Consider the following 20,192-nt stretch of genomic DNA (forward strand, 5'->3'; position numbering starts at 1 on the left):
GACCTTCAGACGGGCTTTATTTGTACAAGCAAGGTATCGCCACAAGGCAAGCCTTTGGCCCAACAGTTCTAGAGTCTGCCAGTTTGTTCTTTAAAAGTACGTGCATCCTTCTGGGGAGATATATTAGAGGAGGTTTATTGAAATGAGTTTTTGTAATAGCAAGAACAGGGTAATAACCTTAATGGACAACTGATTTTTAACAACGGCAACACATACATACCATAGAAAGTAATGTAGCACCTGGCAGTGGTGGCACACGCCTTTAATCCCAACACCAGGGAGGTAGAGGTAGGTGGATCTCTGTGAGTTCAAGGCCAGCCTGGTCTACTGAGGACAGGCTCCAAAGCTACAGAGAAACCCTGTCTTGAAAAACCATAAGAAGGAGGGAAGGAAGGAAAGACCAAAACCTCAAGCTAATGCTGTTTATCTTTTACCATAGACCTTCTTTTGTGATGCTTCTTCATACTTCTTTGTACATATAATCAGGGTATGCTACATTTATAACCAGTATGACTAAAACCTTTTAAAGATTCATCACACAGGAAGAACAACCTCTTCCCAGCTCACAGGTCTGCTTGGTTAGGCCGGCATGATGCTGAGGCTCTAGAGCTCCTGGCCTTTTCCTGAAGTTGTGTGTGTGTGTGTGTGTGTGTGTGTGTGTGTGTGTGTGTGTGAGTGTGTGAATTCCATCGCTTGTCTCACTGCCAGACCGAATACCTGACAATAAGCAATTTTAAGTGACGGAGGGCTTATTGGCTTATAGTTTAAGGGAGTACAGTTCATCCGGGTGAGGGAGTCATGGCGGCAGGAGTGTGTGGCGTCTGGTCTTACTGTGTCTGCCATCACGAAGCAGAGAGAGGACAGGGTGAGGGGTCTGGCTCTAAAATCCTCAAGGCTTGCCTCCAGCAGCCCCCTCTCTAGCAAAGCTCTACTTCCTGAAGGTCCTACAACCTTTGCAAAACAGCATCGCTAGCGGGGACACGCCAAGTATACACACGGCAGTCCAGATTTTGATCTCTTGTTCTCCCCAAGTGCTTGCTCTTGAGTGCTGTGCTAAGTCCTTCCCCACTGCTCTGCTAGGTGAAGGCCAGCGACACTGGGATTGGACACCGGCTCAGGCAGTGCTCTCCTAGATAAGGCTCTGTGTTCCTAGGGAGTGACCAGGCACCAGCGTCTTACTGCGCTAACGCTCTGATGCAGGTGTTCTGAGCTGGGTAGTTTTTCCTAAAAACAAAAAACAAAAGACAAAACGGTAGATCAGGGGCCCAGATTCCTCCTCTCTCATGACTCTGCTGAGGCCAACACGTGACCTTCGTAGGTATATCCTAGAAGTGTCTCGTTTTCAGCCAACTGCAAAGACATGGACAATGGAGGATCCGGAAAAGCAGATTTTAATGAGGAAACTTTAATGAGCAAGGCCCAGTTCTACCGTCTAGAACCCAGTCAGCATGCGGTGGTGGTTTAAATGGGACAGTCATCCTCCAAAGCTCGTATGCTCTTTGGGAATGATGATTCGGCGTGGCTGTGTTGGAGGAGGTGTGCCGCAGGGGATGGGCTGTTCCCACCGTGCCTCTCTCTGCCTCCTGCTGGTGGGTCAAAATGCGAGCTCTCTGGCTGTTCCTGCAGCCATGCATGTGCTCAACCGTAATGGACTCTAAACACTTCGAAACCATAAGCCCACATGTGCTTTGTTTTATTTTATTTAAACTTTATTTCATGTACTCATTGGGTTGTGTATGTGTGTGTGTGTGTTTTCCTGCATGTATGCGTGTATGAGGGTATTGGATTCCCCTGGAACTTACTGTTGTGTGATGTCATGTGGGCGCTGGGGGTTGAACCTGGGTCCTCTGGAAGAGCAGCCGGTGCTCTTAACCTCCGAGCCGTCTCCCAGGCCCCAAGTGCTTTATTTTATATAAGTTGCCTTGGTCACGATGTTTAGTCTCAGCAGCAGAAAAATTACTAAATCACATGGCCACACCCATCTTCAGAAGGGCACCTGGGGAATGTACTCTGGTTCTGAACCCCGTGGAGGAGGAGAAAGCTCTGTGTACCGAAGGTAGAAGCCCAGATCCTTGCTTCACCCTCAGATAAACTTTGTTAATTCATCATGTATCTATTGGGTTCAGAGGATAGGTGTGAGGTGGTGTATGTAACAGTTTGAACATAGCAGTATACAGTGCCAGCCAGCATTGCATAAACAAGCTTCACAAAGTACAAAATGTTGCATGGACGCAAGGAGCATTGCGACACACATTTCGCTGCTTTATAGTTTTTAAAAGGCTTATTTCTGCATGAGAGTTTGTTTGCATGTATGTATGCATGCGTGCCTTGTGCTTGGGCCTCATGTATGGCCTGGTGCCTTTGTGGGTCAGAGGAAGGCAATGGGGCCACCTGAAACTAGGGTTAAGGACAGTTTTAGGTTGCTGTCTGGGTGCTGGGAATGGAACCTAGGTCCTCTACGAGAGCAGCAAGTGCTCTTAACCACCGAGCTTTTTATTCAGCCTGTGTTTTATAATTTGTAGAATTACTTGGCCGATAACTTTGACATTGGCCAACGGTGTCCTGTGAGTCAAATCTGGCCACCTGTCAAATTTATAAAAAGATTTATTGGAACATAGCCATGTTTAACAGTGAAACGTATCTTCTAAGGCTGTTTTTGCTCTGCATTCACAGGCTGATTGATTTTGTTCTCTGGTTCTTTACAGAGAACACTTGCTGACTTTTGTACTAGACACACAAGTGTGTGAGGTTTTATTCACATGATCCTTAGTACACTGGCTGGGATATAGCTTGGGGAGTCTTCAGTGAAGGGCTAAAATAATCTCTTTGGAGCTCAGATATTGGGCAGCTGGGAGGTAATTTTAATAAAAAGATGTTTCTCTCTGGGATGAGTGAGCACTGTACATTGGCTGCCCCAGGAATAGCGAAGCAGCCAAGAACCAGGCATCCAAGTTCAACACTCACAGCTGAATCCCTTCCACTGTGCTGCCTTTGCCAGATCCTCTGTGAGCCTAAGCACTTGCCCTGCCTTAATTTTACAGTTGGAGCTGTTCTCAGACTGTATGGCACATCACTGTTTAGCTCATTATGGTTGGTGACTATTAAGTAATGATTAGGCAGGAGTAAAATGCAGAGTAAAAACCAGCTGGCTGAGGAATGCTTTGGCATTCCACATGCATTGTCTTGATAATGTGTGCTTTTATCCCGCCTGAATTTTGCTAGTTTGCACATATTAGAGTCAAAACAATAGCGGTACAAATTTGATAGTTCTTCCCCTAATGATGAGCAAGCTAAGAGTTTATATCAGCCAGCAGTACACATTTAAGATTTAGCATGCAGAGCTAGGAAGACAGGTGATGGGAAGGATTTTCACTAACATTTACTGACTTCCTAGGAGCTGCTAGGCATCGTATATTATGTTGGACACCAGTGATAAGCCAGGTACATGTTAGTGGGAGAAGATTCCAAGGGGATGTGCAGAACGTATTACTTCTCAGAGATAGGTTTTTGCTAGAAGATTTTATTTGTGGTATGTATGTGTGTGTGTGTGTATAAAAGTGGGTATACTTGTATGCTTATGTACATGTTGTAGTTGTATGTGTGTGTGCATATGGGTGTAGTTCTGTGTGTGCCTGTGGGTGTAGTTGTGTGTGTGCCTGCGAGTGTAGTTGTGTGTGTGCTTGTGGGTATAGTTGTATGTTTGTGTGCATGTTGATGTAATTGTATATATGTGTGTGTATGTGAGTGTAGTTGTGTGTATGAGGGTGTGGGTGTAGTTGTATGTGTGTGTGCATGTGGGTGTAGTTGTGTGTGTGTGCATGTGGGTGTAGTTGTATGTGTGTGTGTGCATGTGTAGACTGAAAGTCTTCCTCTATTACCTTCCACCTCATTTTTAGAGACAGTCTCTTGCTGAATGTGAAACTCAGCAGTTGGCTGGGTTGGCTGACTCTCAGTCTGTAGGCTCCTCCTGTCCCCACCTCCTAATGCTCCAATCCCAGAGATGTCTCCTCCTCCAGCTTTTTACACGAGTGCTTAGGGACCCTGAGTTATGTCCTCAACGCTTATGCAGCACGCATCTTACCCATGGAAAGAACCTCCCCAGCCCTGGAGGTAGTATTTCTGTAGGCATTAACGTGTCTGAAACAGTAGCCTCTTCCATGGAAATAATCTGAGTAGTTGACCCAACACATGGGGGGGGGGAGGTAGGGCGAGAAGAACAGATGAAAAAGGTTGAAACGACTAACTGCTGTTGAATTGGGTCAAGGTTTACTTTTCTATTCGTGTTGTGTGTTACCCGGATGCAGCCCCAGGGACAGCTGTCTAAATGGATCAAGTCACCATTATAGAAGAGCTGCTTTCACAGCTCCGCCCAGTAAGCTCTTCCGTGGTTTCTCCCTCATCTTTTCTGTTTTGGGCGGTTGGTTAGGTTTTTTAAAAGGATGGAGGAAACAGGATGTGTACCAGAAATCCTTTTTAGGATCCAGCCACTGAGAATATCAGAGCGTTGCTACCCCTGAGAAACCTGCAGAACAGGAGCGGTGTTTAATTCCATTTGATGTCTGTAACTCAACAGCAGTGCTCTCCATGGAGTTTGTGCTCGGTGATTGTTTCCATGAAACTTCGGGGGAGTCTGGCGCCCTACTTCCGCCATTACCATTAAATCCTTATTTTAGTCACAGGGTTAAGATAAAACATGTATGTAGATTAGGCACATTCATGAGTTTTTAGATCCTAGAAGCGGTTCCTTATGTTCTAACGCCTGCTCCCATATCCAGCTTGCCCGATTGGCACCTTCAGGAAGCTTTGTTGAACTGTGCAGGCGCTGGACCTTCCCTTTCAGGAAGCTGCTGAGCTGACTCTACAGGTTCTGCTCATCCAGTGGGCTATGAGGAGATTGTTCGAGCCTCACTTCTTTTTTCTTCATGATTTTAATGTTTTGATTTCATTTCACGTTCCAACCACGTTCTCACTCCCCCACCCCCACCAGCTGCACTATGTCTTCATAAATGGGCTGGCCAAAGCCCGCCTCCTATCCCAAGAGGGAGCTTCTTCGGGACCAAAGCAAGGAGTCCTTGGCCCACGGCTCTAATCAGCCTCTCTTTGCCTAGACCCAGCTATTGAACTGAGGGCCTTTTACATCCTTAGCTAGGAATGAAGTAGGTTGTGGGACCTATACGGTTGTTAAAATTTTTGATTAGCCAGTGTTTCTGGTACAGAGCATCGGGCAATACAGACTAAGTGGGCAGAGGACCATGGGCACCCCTTCTCCAACGTGACAGTCTCCCGTCTGGCTTTACATTTGAGAGCTTTGGACTGGCAACCAGGGGATTGGCTATATGGGATGTTTTGCAGGACACATCAGGCATTTTTTTACTCAGTAAATTTCATAAGAAATTCAATTACCTATGAAGTCACTCTAGGGAGGTCACTCATCCTAAGGTACACAGGAAAGGAAAATTGCCAATTTCTTTTCCAACAAGGGATTCCTTTTAGAGCGGGGTGGGGGGGGCTGTTGATTTTCTTCTGGTAATGTAGAATCTAAGTGTACAAAAGATGAGGCAAAACTCGAGAGACTGATAAGAGAAAATGTGTGGAATCATTTCCAACTTGTCCAGTCGTGGAAATAAGTTAGCTAACGTTCAGGCCCAGCTCCGGTATTAGGATTCTAGGAAGAGGTATGCCTTTCTCAAAGGTATAAATAGTTCTCTTCCTCTGTGAATCCCAGCTCTTTAACTCAGTGCTGGGTCCACTGCGGGTTTCCAAGGGCTATTAACTACTGAAAGATTCTTGCTGTGTGGGTCCCACCACGTCTGGCTAGCCACAGCCTTGGCATTAATGCTGGCATGGTTGTCATCTCTGCCTCAGATGCCTTGCGTTCCTGCGGCTCTCTTAACTGCACAGTTTTCATGGTGAACCAGCTTAGGGAGAGAATGGGTTGGTAAAGGAAGCTGTTGACTTTCAGAAATGCAGTCCCCCCTGCTGGAGTATCTAGGTAGCCACGGGGGTGCTGGTTAGAGAAAATCTGATTTCCATATGTTACTGAGGACTTGTTGCTGGGGACTGTCACACAGAGTGTGACAGCGGCCTTTGTTTCCAGGTGTGGATCCTTCCACAAAAGATGTATCCGTTCTAGCTGTGCGACTTTCCCATTTGCGGGTATAGGTAATGGGTCTAAATTACAAATGCCTTCCAAGGTAAGTGAAAGAAATCACAGTGGGAGCTTGATATACTCTGTGTCAAATGGGGCAGAAGATCCACTTTCTTCTTTAGAGGCTTATGTATCTCTCTCTGTCTCTCTGTCTGTGTACAAGAACACAAGAGTGGAGATGCTTCAGGAGCTCAGGAGACTCTGGGGATTCCTCTGGAGCTGGGATTATAGGTGGTTGTGGGCCGCCTTCTGTGGGTTCTGGGAATTGAACTCAGGTCCTCTGTAAAACAGTTGAGCCATAGCTTCATTCCAAGTCCCTTTTTTTCTTAGTGATGTTGCTGAAGGGGACCAGGAGTGTAAGGACACATCTTCTCTGGCGTGTGGTCAGGCGTTGAAATGAATCGCCCGAGGCTGGGTGACTCCTTGGCGATTGAGACAATGCCCATTGCCATGATGAACTGGGGATGGAAATGTACCTGGTGTCTTCTATGCCCATTGTTCTGGATGCGTTAATAATGCCGGAAAGGCTTGGTGTCTGGTGACGTGACAGCCAGGGAGACAGTTTCGTCCTTGTCTCTGGATGTGACACTGTTTCTCTGAGCTTTCACTCATCTCTCCAGTAGTTAAGCTGGTGTTGTAGTCTGTTGGGTAATGGTGTTTTCAAAGCAAGATTAGCTCCTTAGTTACAACTGAAGGGGAAGTGGGAGTGTGCCCAACCGTGACGGGTTTTGTCAGTCAGCCATGGAGGAAGAGTGCTGTTGAAGGTGCGACTGCATCTTTCCAGATAGGAAAGGGATGCAGATCTGTAGGGTTATTTGAACACTGGCTCAGGTTGCACTGAAATAGTTGGATTGAAGGTTAATAGAGGTGGGCCATAGAACTAAATTTAAAAAATGCTTATTTTCATTTACGTCCCTGTGTGAATGTATGATACTTGTGTGTGGCTGTTGCCGGAGGCTGGAAGGAAGAATTTGATTCCCTGGAATTGTAGTTGCAGGTAGACGTGGGTGCAGAACTGAACTCACCCCCTCTGCAAGTGCTCTTAACCACCGAGCCATCTCTAGCCCACATGTAAACTTCGTGGGTAGAAATTATCTTTATTCTTTTTTCTTTCTTTTTTGAAATAGGGTTTCTCTGTGTAGTCCCGGTTGCCCTGGAACTGACTCGTAGACCAGGCTGGCCTTGAACTCAGAGATCCACATGTCTCTGCTTCTGGAATGCTGTGATTAAAAGTGTGGGTTATTATTGCCCTTTATTCTCTTTTGAAATGGGGTCTTATGTGGCTCAGGCTGGCCTTGGACTTGCAAAAGTAGCAGAGGATGACCTTGAACATCTTTTCTTTTGGCTTATACCTCCCAGGCAATGGATTACAGGTGTTTACCGCCATGCCCAGCTGCAAATTTTATTTATTTTATTTTTTGGGGGGGTATATTCTTTGCTATGTGGCTAATTCACGCTTTCCTGGCACAGGTTATGGACTAAATGAGCAGTGAGGGGAGTTCTTTAGCTCCCCCTGGGGAATGCAGTTTCAGGCCTTATAACTCAATAAATACTTTGCAAATAAACTGTTATTCTTAAAGTTACACAATGATCTTTGATCTAGGATGGTTCCTCTCTCGTGTTAGGTAGTTTTTTTCCCACATACCTTCTCTAATTGTTACTTAGGACTGGAGGGAGGAGGTGTGTGCACCCCCGGGCTATTTTTGTGGGTGGTTCACATTCCCCAGTAACCTGTTCTATGAACCTGAATTCCCTGAATCCCTTCACTGTGCTTCCTTTCTAAATTACACTGCTCACTTCTGAGTCTGGGAACTCTCTTCAGGTGTCGAGCCGAAGCAATTACAGGACTCTGCCGCAATTCCTGTCTCTCAGGAAATACAGTTCTTTGCTTCTTGGTTTCTTTAAGTCTTAAAACTATTGCTTCATTTATTTCACCCAGTATTTCTGTGTCACATGGGTTATTCCATGTTGGTCACAGCAGAAGGCTTACGTCCTAGCTACTCTGTGTGTTCATTTTTTCCTGTGTACTTCAGGGCTCCAGCTCTTTTAGCTACAGAAGAAATCTCGCGTGAAAACCTTTACCATGGCTGCTCTTACATATGAGATGTTTTTCTTCCACTGTTACCTTCTTCAGGTTAAGTAAGATGCTAGCTTTGACTAAGGGGGAATTATGTGTGCACATGGGTATACATACCCAGAACTAGTCATTGATTTACTTCTCTCTGATTTCCAAACCCTTGGCAAAAACAAACACTGTGCCACTGAGGTACAATCCTAGGTCAATTTCAATTTTATTGAATCAAAGACTCATAAATGGTACTAAATCCTCAAAGACCCCTTTCAGCATTTCTGGAGGTAATTGCATACTTTTCCCTTTTTTTGTGTGTGTCTGGCAAATAATGAATTGTGTTCATAGGTTTCTCAGAAAGGAAACATCTTTGTGTTCTGTAGCAGATTCGACAGTTAACAGGCTGCTATCCTATGTGTTCTTGGTATGTATGCGTGTGTGCCTATATGTGTGTATGTGTGGGTATGTACACACACCTTGCAGCAGCATTCATGAGTGAGGTTTTTGTGTAGTTATTTCCTTTGCGATCTGTTATGAAATCAAGCCCAGGTGCCAGAGTTATATTGGTGTCACAAAAAGGATGACAGTCTAAACATTTTCTAGGCTCCGAAGCAATATGAATGGCATATAAGTAGCTTAGGGCTCATCTAATCTCTGAAGGTTTGATTGGATTCCTCCCATAAAAACACATTAGTCTAAAGTATCTTTATCTCAGAGCATAAGGGTCTCCATTTCTCCATTCTATGGAAATATTTCAGAGATAATCTGCTTTGGAGTCAAAGAGGGAAATATTTTTAAAGAAAATTATCCCTTTATGGGTATTTTCTGTGTATTTGAGTTTCTGAAAGATTGTCTTTTGGTGTTTAAAATATAACTTACATTTCAATGGTCCATTTCTACTTTGTTTATCTGTGATTTTTTTCTTTACTTCATCCTTAAATAGGTTTGCTGATATCTTTTTGTCTGCTTTGCTGGTTTTTTCCCACCAAAACTCTAAATTTCAAGTTTACTTAGTCGCTTTACTCTTGGTTTTGATTTTTTTGTCTTTGATTTCTTTTTTGTGAGCTGTCTTGGTGTGGTAGTCATCTGGATATGACCCTTTGTTTCTGGGAAAGACTTGTATTCTGCCATTCTTGGGTCTACACAACCCCTTTCTGTTTTCCATGCAGTTAATCTTGTCTCCTTCTAGTGTTGGCTTCGCTGGTTTAGGCTGTTTATTATCTGCATATAACAGTGATAATTTTACTATTCTTTTGAAAAAAGATTTCTGTTATTTTAATTGTGTGTGTTATGTGTGTGTGGAGGGGTGTGTGTACATATGATACAGGTACCCAAAGAAGGCAGAGGATTCCCCTGGAGTTACAAGTGATGACTGTGAGCCACCTAACGTGGGTTCCGGGATCAAATCCAGGTCCTCTTGATTTGGACCTGGTTTGTTCTTAACCACTGTGCCGCCTCTCCAGTCCTTTTTTTTTTTTTTTTTTTTACGAGACAGGGTTTCTCTGTATTGTTTTTGAGGCTGTCGGTCCAGCCTGGCCTCGAACTCACAGAGATCCGCCTGCCTCTGCCTCCCGAGTGCTGGGATTAAAGGTGTGTGCCACCACCGGCCGGCTCCAGCCCAGTTTTTAAATACTCTTCAGCCCAGGCTATACCCGGGCCGTGTGCTACACATGTTTGTATTTATTTCCTTTTGGTGGATGTTTAGAAAGATTAGGGATCTAGGCATCTCTTACTATAAATGAAGATTCTGAACATGGAAGATTAACCCAATAAAGTAAAATTGCTGAAACCTAATGTGAGTTGAGGTAAATATTTTAGCTGGGATCTAAAGGTGAACGATTTATATGGAAAGCTACGTGAAGACCTTGATAATGGGTGACCCTTTGGTAGAAGCCTTAAAGAATGCATGACCCGAAGGGAGAAGAGAGAGTTAGAGGAAAAGCAATAGAGACAGACAGACAACTGGTTTTGAGGGATTCTCTCTGTAAGACATTACAGCATCAAGGGGTAGAGACTAGATCGGCGAAGGCTATAGGGGTGAAAATATTTTTCAGAGACGGTGTTTTGCAAAGTAGTTTTGGCCTGGTTTGTTCATAGACATGAGTGTGCTAGTTAACACATACTAAGGGCCCTGAACTTTCTGGGATGAAGGAACCTTCTTCCTTCCGGCTTTGAGACACTAGGACTACAGGTGTGTACTGCTACGTCTCAACTTTTTAAGGGACTTTTGAATCTTCAGAGGGGCTTGAAGATTGTTCTAGATGCTGTGGCAGATTGAAAAGCAGCTGGCGTGGGGGGGGGCAGGAATCAGAGTATGCAAGTAAAGATAAAACCAGGAGCGGAATTTATCGCCTGGGTGGATAGGGTAGTGGTGGAGCTTTGAAGAGAAGTGCGGGGTAGAAGTTATTTCTGATAACAATGGATGGCAACGGGAATGACTGCTGGTTTGAAAAAACCTGAGGATAAATGCAAATCAGACCACGGTCCCGTGTCTTGCGCGGATACTAGCGATGAGGAGAATGGGAAGCCGCCTTGGTGAGGGAGCATGGGTGAAGCCGAGTGCATGTGTAAAACCACGGAGCCACCCCGTTAGTGGAGGCCCTAGGCATGTGGACAGCTGAAAATGCCCACCGTGGGCCAGTGAGATGGCTCAGGGGTAGGGACACTTGCTGCCAAGCCTGATGACCCGAGTTTAATTCCAGGAATGCAGGTGGTAGAAAGAGAGAAAGAGAGAGGAATGGCTTGGAAGGAAGAACAGGCCTCTGACCTCCACAGGCGCAGCGTGGTGCGTGCTAGCAAATGCATGCAGGCACGCATGCATGCGCGCGCGAGCATTCAGAAAAGAAAAAGCCGAAGCGTGGGACTTGGCAGTGGAGCCGGACCATTAGGACACTGGAGGACAGAGGGTAAAAATAATGCGGCGGTAGTGTTCCTGTGGAAATCTTGAAGTGGAGATTTAGAGAATGATGCAGTTAGAGGCGGTCCTGTTATGGAAAGATTTAGGGCGGTGCCGTTTAAATGGGAGGCGGAGGTGAGTGGGTGGAGTCATTAAGACAGGGAGTGGTAATGAAATGGCCAGTACACAGAGCATCACCCCATTCTAAACCAACGTCACCTGCGGAGACGGGGAGCTTGGTTATGAAACCAACGGACGAGGGGTGTCCCGGCAGGGTGGTTGGTGATTGCAGCGAGGCAAGCTGTAGTGGACGTGATGCAGCCTTGTCTTCAGGGGTGAGGAGCGTGGTCTCAAAGCAGCAGCAGGGGAGCAGAATGAAATGCCTGACCCTTTCCTAGCATGAACCTAGCACCTCTGTGAATGATGCATGGTGCCCAGCGCTGCTACAGCTTAGCAAATTAACTACCTTGAAATGATAAGACCGTGCTCCCGGTAGGCTTATAAAAGACTAGAGTGTTCAACAGGATGTCTAAATTCAAACTAGAATTTTTGTTTGTTTTGGCTGATCTTGAGGGGGAACTGCAACCTGATTCAACTGTGGTGCATTTGCCGGGTCCAGCCATGTGCGATGCTGTCTTCTTCCTGTGCATTAGGCAAATGGCGCAACCCAGATGTACACCAATGGCAATTTCTCCCGATGGTCTGGTCCCAAGAAGTTTAACACAGCGCTTTGTAGTCTAAATGTTACAGCGCCTCGAAGGATGTAGTGGCTTGGATGATTGAAGTTAACTAACTTCCCGCTGCTGCAACTCTCTTGGAGGACTTGGGAAACGAGAGAGGAGGTAGGGTTAGGTCAAAAGCCAAACAAACGTTAACTTCTGACTCGGACTTTGCTTTGTCCTCCTGCGCACCCCATCTAATTTATCATTGTGCTCACCCAGAAATTCAGTCTAATAAGCTTGGTCTGCCTGCTTAGCCACATGGGTCCAAAGGCACTGAGGTACAACTTACATAATTTTAGAAACTCCTGGAGGGAGAGAGCCCAGTAAGTTCGGATTTGAAAAATGAAAGCCAGTAGCTAATCGGGGGTTTCTTTTAGTTTGTGCCGGATAAGAATTTCTTCTCTGAGAAGAGCTTTGGAGAAAATAATTGGAATATTTAATCCACCTTCAAATAAAACTCAAAGGACGAAGTAGGGGCTCCTTGTATTAATGTTCATAAAAGGCCGGTGATGCTCATTTCCTACTGAAACACTAAAGTGACGGGAATAGAAATGGAATATATTCATGTTCTAGTATTCTTGTTTAGGAATATTAAGCTCCGGATGTTTTTTTCATGGTAAGATGTTCTCACTAGTCTAAAGATTATAGTATTAGTGTATACTTATTAGGACATTTGCTAGGCAGAAGCTTGCGAAATAAAATCTAAAGGTCCTCTAAGTCCTGGGTTCCAGCCCCTGCCTGTTATCCCATGCTTTGTATTATAATGTTTCACAGCTGACATGCTGGTTTGTTTTTGTCCTTACTTCATGCACTGGCAATTATACTGTATCCTAAAAATGCAGAACTACATTGCTATGTACTATGTTTGACTAATTGGTTTTACTTTCCTTGTTAACCATGTACGTTTATGTACACATCAAGTATATCATAACAGAAGAATATTTTCTTTTTTTTAAGATTTTATTTATTATGTATACAACACTTCATGTAGGCCAGCAGAGGGCATCAGTTCTCATTACAGGTGGTTGTGAGCCACCATGAGGTTGCTGGGAATTGAACTCAGGACCTCTGGAAGAGCAGCCAGTGCTCTTAACCTCTGAGCCATCTCTCCAGCCCCAGAAGAATATTTTCAACACCAAAACGCCTACAGCCTCTCCCATGTCTCCCTGGTCCCCCCTGAAATTCGTAGCCCGTTTTTCTTCAGATGTTTATCGTTGCACATTCTGCATCCTTTAATTGCCTGAGATTCTTTCTCTAGGAGTGGGGCCCGCTGGGGTCCCCTGTTCCTCATTAGCGTTTCTACTGGCGCTGCCCTTGTCCAGGTCTTGCTCAGGCAGCTGTATTGTTGAGGTAAGCGTGGGTGAAGGTTCCCTGACATTTCTAGGAAACGGAAATCTCACACAAGATGTCCTTTGGCTCTTAGCAATCTTTCCCTCCCCTCTTCTGTGATGTTCCTTGAGCCTTGTGTGTAGAGATTGTGTTGTAGGTGTATCCATTGGGACTGGGCACCCATAGACACTAGTTCTTTGCATTTTGACTGGATTTTGGCTGGTACTCTGTAGTGGTCACCATCTGCTGCAAAGTAAAGCTTCATCAATGAGGACCGAGAGCTACGCTCACCTGTGGGCATCGGGATAACTATTCAGAATGCAGATAAGAACTATGCTGCTTTAGTAAAATGGCAGCCGTAGATTATCCTTTAATTCATAGTGAGGTCTATGATCTCACTAGCCACAGGCTAGTGTCTTATTTTAGTTGGGGTTTCTGTTGCTTCGATGAGACACCATGATCAAAAGCAAATTGGGGAAGAAGGGGTTACTAGGTTTCCGGTAACATGAATGATTTCCCTACTGTTGAGCAAGCCTTAAGTCTAATTAGACTGCTGTTCGTTACAACCAAGCTATAGATGCCACTATGGCACCTTTTGGGTTATCTTGTCATGCTGGTCGTTGCTGTGGTTCCTAGGAGTCACAGCTGGGTAGGCATATTGGTTGCTTCCCTCCCTTGGAAGCTTGCACAGAAGCTTTGGGTACTATGAAAGTTAGTCCTCAGTGGGGAGGTTTTCAGGTCAGACACAGTGTGAAGGGATCCTCTTGAGTTCGGTGTCTAAGTACATGATGTCTTCTCCAGTATAGACTTACTTCAACCTCTAGGAGGCAACCAAAGGCAACATCGGTCGCCTATATTGACTTGGGAGTTTCTTGGGCTTCTCTGACCAACAGCTTGAAAAAAGGGCTCTCTCGTGTCTGCTTCTGGGGTTCTTGGTAGTCTGTGGTGCTTGGATAGGGTCTCGTCAGCCCAAGTGGCATAGCTTCATTTGAGCTATACATGCATACACACATACTTATATGTATCATTACATGCAATTTTAGTTAAATATAGGTTATTGTTCATGGCTTAAAAAATCCTTAGTTATTTTTCATGTTTCCCTCCCTCATTCTGTAGTGACGCATATGCCCCATGCATGAAGGTCACAGACTTGTGGACTTCTAGTGTTCTAAGTTTTTAGTAGACGCTGCTCAGGTTCTCCCCAGGCATGTGAGAATCCTGCTTATTCACATTCTGGCCAATGGCAGACAGTGTCAGTCTTTTAAACATAGCCAGCAATAGACTATCATTGTTTAGTTGCCGTCTCTTTGAAGTATTAGCACCCCTAGGCATGTTTTCACACTTTGTGGCAACTTCTCTGTGTTGTCTCTACACTGTAACCATTTATATGTAATAGCTGTTAGATCACCGAAGGTTCTTGTGACAGGATCCTGCTGTGTAGTTAAGGCTGGCTGGGGTGGTCCTCAGGTGCCTGCCCATCTCCTGCCACAATAATGCCGTTATAGGTACACTCTACCAGGCCCCAATGGTTTGTACTTTTTCCTGTCGACTCATCAGAGCCCATCAGAATGTGAGGAAAAAGCACCATCAGTCACATGTTGCGAATTATTCAACACTTCCTAAAATAACGTGTGACTCCACGGATGGTCACACACAGGGCCGTGGCCGGTGGCTTCGTGGTCAGTGCCGCGGTTAACAGGAATCCGTGGCAGGAGGGAGTCCAGCTGTTCTTGGGCTGGAGTCACGGTCAGGAGGGGAGGGCTCTTGCCTCCTTACTGACCACCGCAGTCAGGTCTGGCCCCTGTCTACACCATCTGAAGACAGCAGCCCTGGAGCATAAATGCCCAGCCTCACCTTCCCCATGATGACTCCGCCTCTCCCAGGCAGAAGCCCAGACACTAGCTTTCCTGAATAGCACCATAGCCCGTCCTACCCCTAGCCACTCATCCTGGGCTGGGCAGCTATAAACTGATCTTCTCCAAGCCCAGGTCCCCCCTACTGCCAGAGATCCTGCAGAGCTTCCTGGTCAGTCATCGGGAAGCAGTTCCCCTAGTAACCGACGAAGTCAGCTTCTGCTCTGGGACAAGAACCACCTTTTTGTATTATTGCCTGAATGTCTTCTACGGAACTAGGTGCTTCAGTAACTTAAGAGTTTTTTTTTCTTTTTCTTTTATAATTTTAGGATTCTCGATCTTTTGGTCTTGGTTTGATGGCTTCAAGTCTTTTCCACTCTTGGTTGATTTTTGTGCAAGTATTGATTTTTGGCTGTGGTGCCTCACGGATTCTTCACTGGAGATTTTTCTTCAGGTTCTTTTTTTTTTTTTGAAGTCATCATCATCATCATCATCTTCATTTTACTTTTTATTCCGGGGCAGATCGCTCTCTAGACAAATACCTAAGAGTTTTACATCCTCCCCATCTTCTTCTGATTCTGCAGCTTCCTCTGTAGCTACCAGGTATTGTCTGCTAATGCGTACAGCCCCCGAACCACACGCGTCAGCCTCAGGACCACAGGTGGTGTCTTCTCAAAGCCAGCAAGGGGAGCTTTTTGCACAGACATCTTCCGAGTCGCTAGTATTACTTTGGCTGGACTGCCATCTCTTAGCCTCAACAAGGTACAATTCATTCTTGGCTCCAGTCCCTAAACGGACTTTTCTTAGTGATGAATGCGGCTCAGTTTCACCATACCCACCTTAAGGTGATAACTCCGGTGGGCCTTTATCTTACAACCAGAATGATAGTCTGAGCCTTCAGAGAGCCCGTGTTCATTTTGGCCGACTCCTCCGCAATGCTGGAGGCACATCTGGGGGAAGCTGGGTGGAGGTGATTGTGTGCCCCCTCGGAGGGGGCCTGAGCTGTTTTTAATCAGGATATCCTGCAGCTGTGGAGGGCAATGAAGGCACGGCTCTTTAGCTGCCTTCTGGGGGCTCTGTGGTCTTACTGTCCTCAGGCAGCTTCAGGTACCCCTCTGAGTCAGGGTTAAAGACAGCTGCTTGAATGAGGATCTGAAGCATGCGTTCACATACATCATAGGTCTGCTCAGGCTCTAACTGTCTTGCTCTCCTAAGACACAACCGGGCAGATCTTCAGAAAAAAGGCCACCCTAGGGCTGGTCCTGTTGCTCAGTCAGCAGAGCGCCTTCCTAGCGTGCATGGAGCCCCGGTTTCCATCCCTGGCACCTGAACTGTGCTTCCTGTCCCACACCTGTAGTCCCAGCCCATAGATGCTAGAGGCAGGAGGATTGGAAGTTGAGGGATATTCTTGGCTACAGAAGTGAGTTCAAGGCCACCCTGGGGTATAGAATATCCTGTTTTCAAAAATCAGTTAACCAGTCAACCAACCAAATGCCAACAGAACAAAAGCCCAGCTAACCGGGTAGCCTCCCTGCTTGAAAGGCTCCAGGGGGCCCTGCCTTTCCTCATACCCAATCGCAGCTTCTTTGGCAATGGTGGTGCCTGGGAAGGAGCAGTGGGACCCCGTGTCATCTGCCTGTCTGCTCTTTGGCCTCAGGGCACAGACGTCAGGACACATTCTACAGAGAAGCCCGGGTGCAGTCTGCTATCATTTGCTTTGTCTTTCTGTCCTACTGGACATTTTGGGGGGCACTTACGACAAATGTTACGACATTTCGTTGCCTAATCTTTTTTTAATGTCACCCATGCTTGCCTAATGGAGACAGGCGCTCACGCTGTCTTGCTCACTACTCACTGTGCTGTCTTAGCGGCCAGGGCATGGTAAGCACGCACCATGTCATTGAAGTAGAGAGACTGGCAAGCCAGCGTCTATGAATAATTGACACTTCAGGAAACTGAGGCGCGAGCTGCAGCTTGGCGTTCACTGGAATGGGAAGGCCTTTCCAAAGGGAGAGAAGCCTGCTGGGGGAGAAAACCACAGCCAGAAGCTAGCAAGCAGGCGGAGGCCGCAGTGGTCCTCCCCAGCCAGGGTCGCCTTCCCGGGTTCTGGGCAACACCGCCAGCCTCACTTGGCGATGGCAGTCCTGCCCATTCCTTTGTCTTGAACCCGACTTGGCGGGCATAAGGACGCAGAAGCTGATCACTGTGAAGTCTTCAGCGCCACTCCATGGGTTCTCCCAGGTACCGGAGATGCTGAAGTCTATAAGACTGTGGCCCCCCTGGGTAGAATCTTGGTGGCTGCACCAAGGCCTGGAGATTTATTTTATTTTATTTAAGTTAGGAACAAGCTTACTTCATATGTCAACCCCAGCTCCCTCTCCCTCCCTCCCTGCACTCCCCACCAGGTCCACCCTGTCCCCCCACCCAATATCCATTCTGATCCCCAGGGAGGGTGAGGCCCTCCATGGTGGATCTCCAGTGACTGTGGTTTCATCCAGGGCAGGGCCTAGGCCCTCCCCCAAGAGTCCCGGCTGGGAGAGCATCCCATATTGTAGGCCTGGAGATTTTTTTCCTTGGTTTTTCGAGACAGGGTTTCTCTGTATTGTTTTGGAGGCTGTCCTGGAACTTGCTCTGTAGACCAGGCTAGCCTCGAACTCACAGAGATCCACCTGCCTCTGCCTCCCGAGTGCTGGCATTAAAGGCGTGTGCGCCACCAACGCCCGGCGTAGGCCTGGAGATTTTAACGTGACTGCGCCACTGTCGGTATTACGCTCCCTCTCCCCTGCCACCGCCTCAAGGAGCCACATTTTCATAACTCCAGGTTCTCCAGGAACACATGTAAAAACCCCCTCTTCTAATAGCTTGAGATAAATATGGCAGGTGAAACCCCACAAGCTTCCTCTGAGAATGGTGTCGGCTCTGTTGCGATAGCAGTGGCGGAGCTCCTGGAGGAGCGGAAGCGCACAGGCAGGGGCGTTAGTCTGACGGTGGGTATTAATGTTTCAAAGTCCTTGCTGCGCATCTCCTGTGCCTGAAGGCTCTCACCTGAGGTTTGTTAAGATAGTCCATCTCAGACTTTAAAGAAATTTTAATTTATCGCTGGAAAGATTATTGCAAAAACACAATCTAGTTTCTGGTTGAGGGTGTGGTAAATTAGCTAAATAAAACCTTTCCACAGCCCAGTCTGCCTGGGCGTGTTCACCCCAGGGCCTCTCAGCACACTGGCTTTGCCTAAGCTCTGTGTGCGTCTCTTGTTCTCTCTGGTCTCCTAGATTGACTGCTTGGTTGATGTGCACAGAAAATGCAATTTCCTGTTACTTGTGTCTTTTGATCTACTTAAAAGATTCCTAATTTGGAAGAACAAACTTCAGGAAACTGGGTGTCGGCATGATAGAACTGTCCCCGGGAATATTTTTATTAGGCACCACTGAGCGAGGCGGTAGTCACAAGGGTCTTTCATCCCAACGCTGTTAAAGTGTGTGTAGGGAGTCCTTTAAATTGAGTACAAATGCTTGTTTTTATGGCAGGGGAGTGCATTCATTTTGCATTTTTGACTCTTAGGTTAAGACTTCATGCATTTTTTATTAGATGTGCTTTTACATCTCCAGCCTACTGAATAGGAAAAGCAAATGTGTTTGGCCCTGGGTGATTCAGCATTTATGCGGAATTGTTTGATTCTGTGGGAAAGAGCTAGAAGTCAAGAATGAAGGTGATAGCTCATTCTGTATAGCCACTGTCTCTGCGCCAGTGTCTCTTCTGTTGACACATCCTATTTGTTAGAATCAAGTCACCAAGGCGCTCACCCATATAGAAGTGGGGGCAGAAACAGGCTTTTCTCAGGGAAGGGTGTTGAAGAATGTGTAGCTGCGTTTTAAAGCCACTGCAGATGTGTGTTGTAACATTCCTTGCGATTCGTTGCTTCATTGATATATATTGGTTTTATGAGACAGGGTTTCTCTGTATTGTTTTGTAGGCTGTTGGACCAGCCCAGGCTCGAACTCACAGAGATCCACCTGCTTCTGCCTCCTGAGTGCTGGGATTAAAGGCATGTGTCACCACCGCCCGGCTGAGATTTTTTTTTAACTTTTTATTTTAGACGCACTCTTATTTATATATCAATCTCCCCATTCCCTTGCCCTCCCATCCTCCCATGCTCCCTACCATCCCTTTAACTCACCCCCCTACCCACTCTTCAAGGATAGTGAGGCCCTCCACGGGGGATCATCAAAGTCTATCACATCGTTTGGGGGAGAGCTCAGGCCCTCCTTCCTGTATCTGGGCTGCAATAGTATCCCTCCATAGGGAATGGGCTCCCAAAGTTCATTTGTACTCTAGGGATAAACACGGGCTCCACTGTTAGAGGTCCCATAGACTGCCCTGGCCTTTTAGTTGGCACCCACATTCAGAGGGCTTGGTTTGGTCCAATGCTGGTTTCCCAGCTTAACGACTAGGGTCTCCGTGCTCTCACTAGGTCAGGTCAACTGTTTCCGCGTGTTTCTCCATCACAGTCTTGGCTCCTTTGCTCATCCCTCCTCCCTCTCTGCAATTGTATTCCAGGAGTATGGCACAGTGTTTAGCTGGGGGGGCCTGTTTCTGCTTCAATCCGCTACTGAATGAAGGCTCTAGTAATGGGAACCAAGGTAATCATCAGTCTCATAATAGGGGAAGGGCATCAAAGGCAGCCTCCCCACCACTGCCTAGATTCTTAGTTGGGGTCATCCCTGTGGATCCGCTAACTTTTCCTCTGAGCCAGACCTCTCTCCAAACCCATACTGGTTCCCTCTGACAAGGCGTCTCCTTTCTTGCCCTCCTTTATTCCTCCCCTGTCTCAGTCCTCCTGTTCAATTCTGTTCTCATACCCTCTCTTCCGTTCTCCCCTCCCTCCTCTCCCCACCCCTGCGTTCCCAATTTGCTCAGGGGCTCTTGTTCCTCTCCCCTTCTTTGGGGGACCATGTGCTACTATATACAGACAATAAATGGGCTGAGAAAGAAATCAGGGAAACATCACCCTTTACAATTGCCACAAACAATGTAAAATATCTTGGGGTAATGTCAACCAAACAGGTGAAAGACCTGTATAGTAAGAACTTTGAGTTTTTAAAGAAGGACATTAAAGAAGACACCACAAAATGAAAAGATCTTCCAGGCTCTTGGATAGGTAGGATCAACGTAGTAA

General features: G+C 46.4%; 1 protein-coding gene across 2 annotated transcripts in view; it reads left to right on the top strand.

Moving 5' to 3' along the window:
* The window catches only part of Plch1 (phospholipase C eta 1), a 219,688-nt gene that overhangs the window by 60,173 nt on the left and 139,323 nt on the right, over positions 1 to 20,192 (top strand). The gene's annotated exons all lie outside the window — the stretch shown is intronic.

This window comes from Mesocricetus auratus, unplaced genomic scaffold, assembly GCF_017639785.1.
Source record: "Mesocricetus auratus isolate SY011 unplaced genomic scaffold, BCM_Maur_2.0 Super-Scaffold_100011, whole genome shotgun sequence".
NCBI classification, from domain to species: domain Eukaryota; kingdom Metazoa; phylum Chordata; class Mammalia; order Rodentia; family Cricetidae; genus Mesocricetus; species Mesocricetus auratus.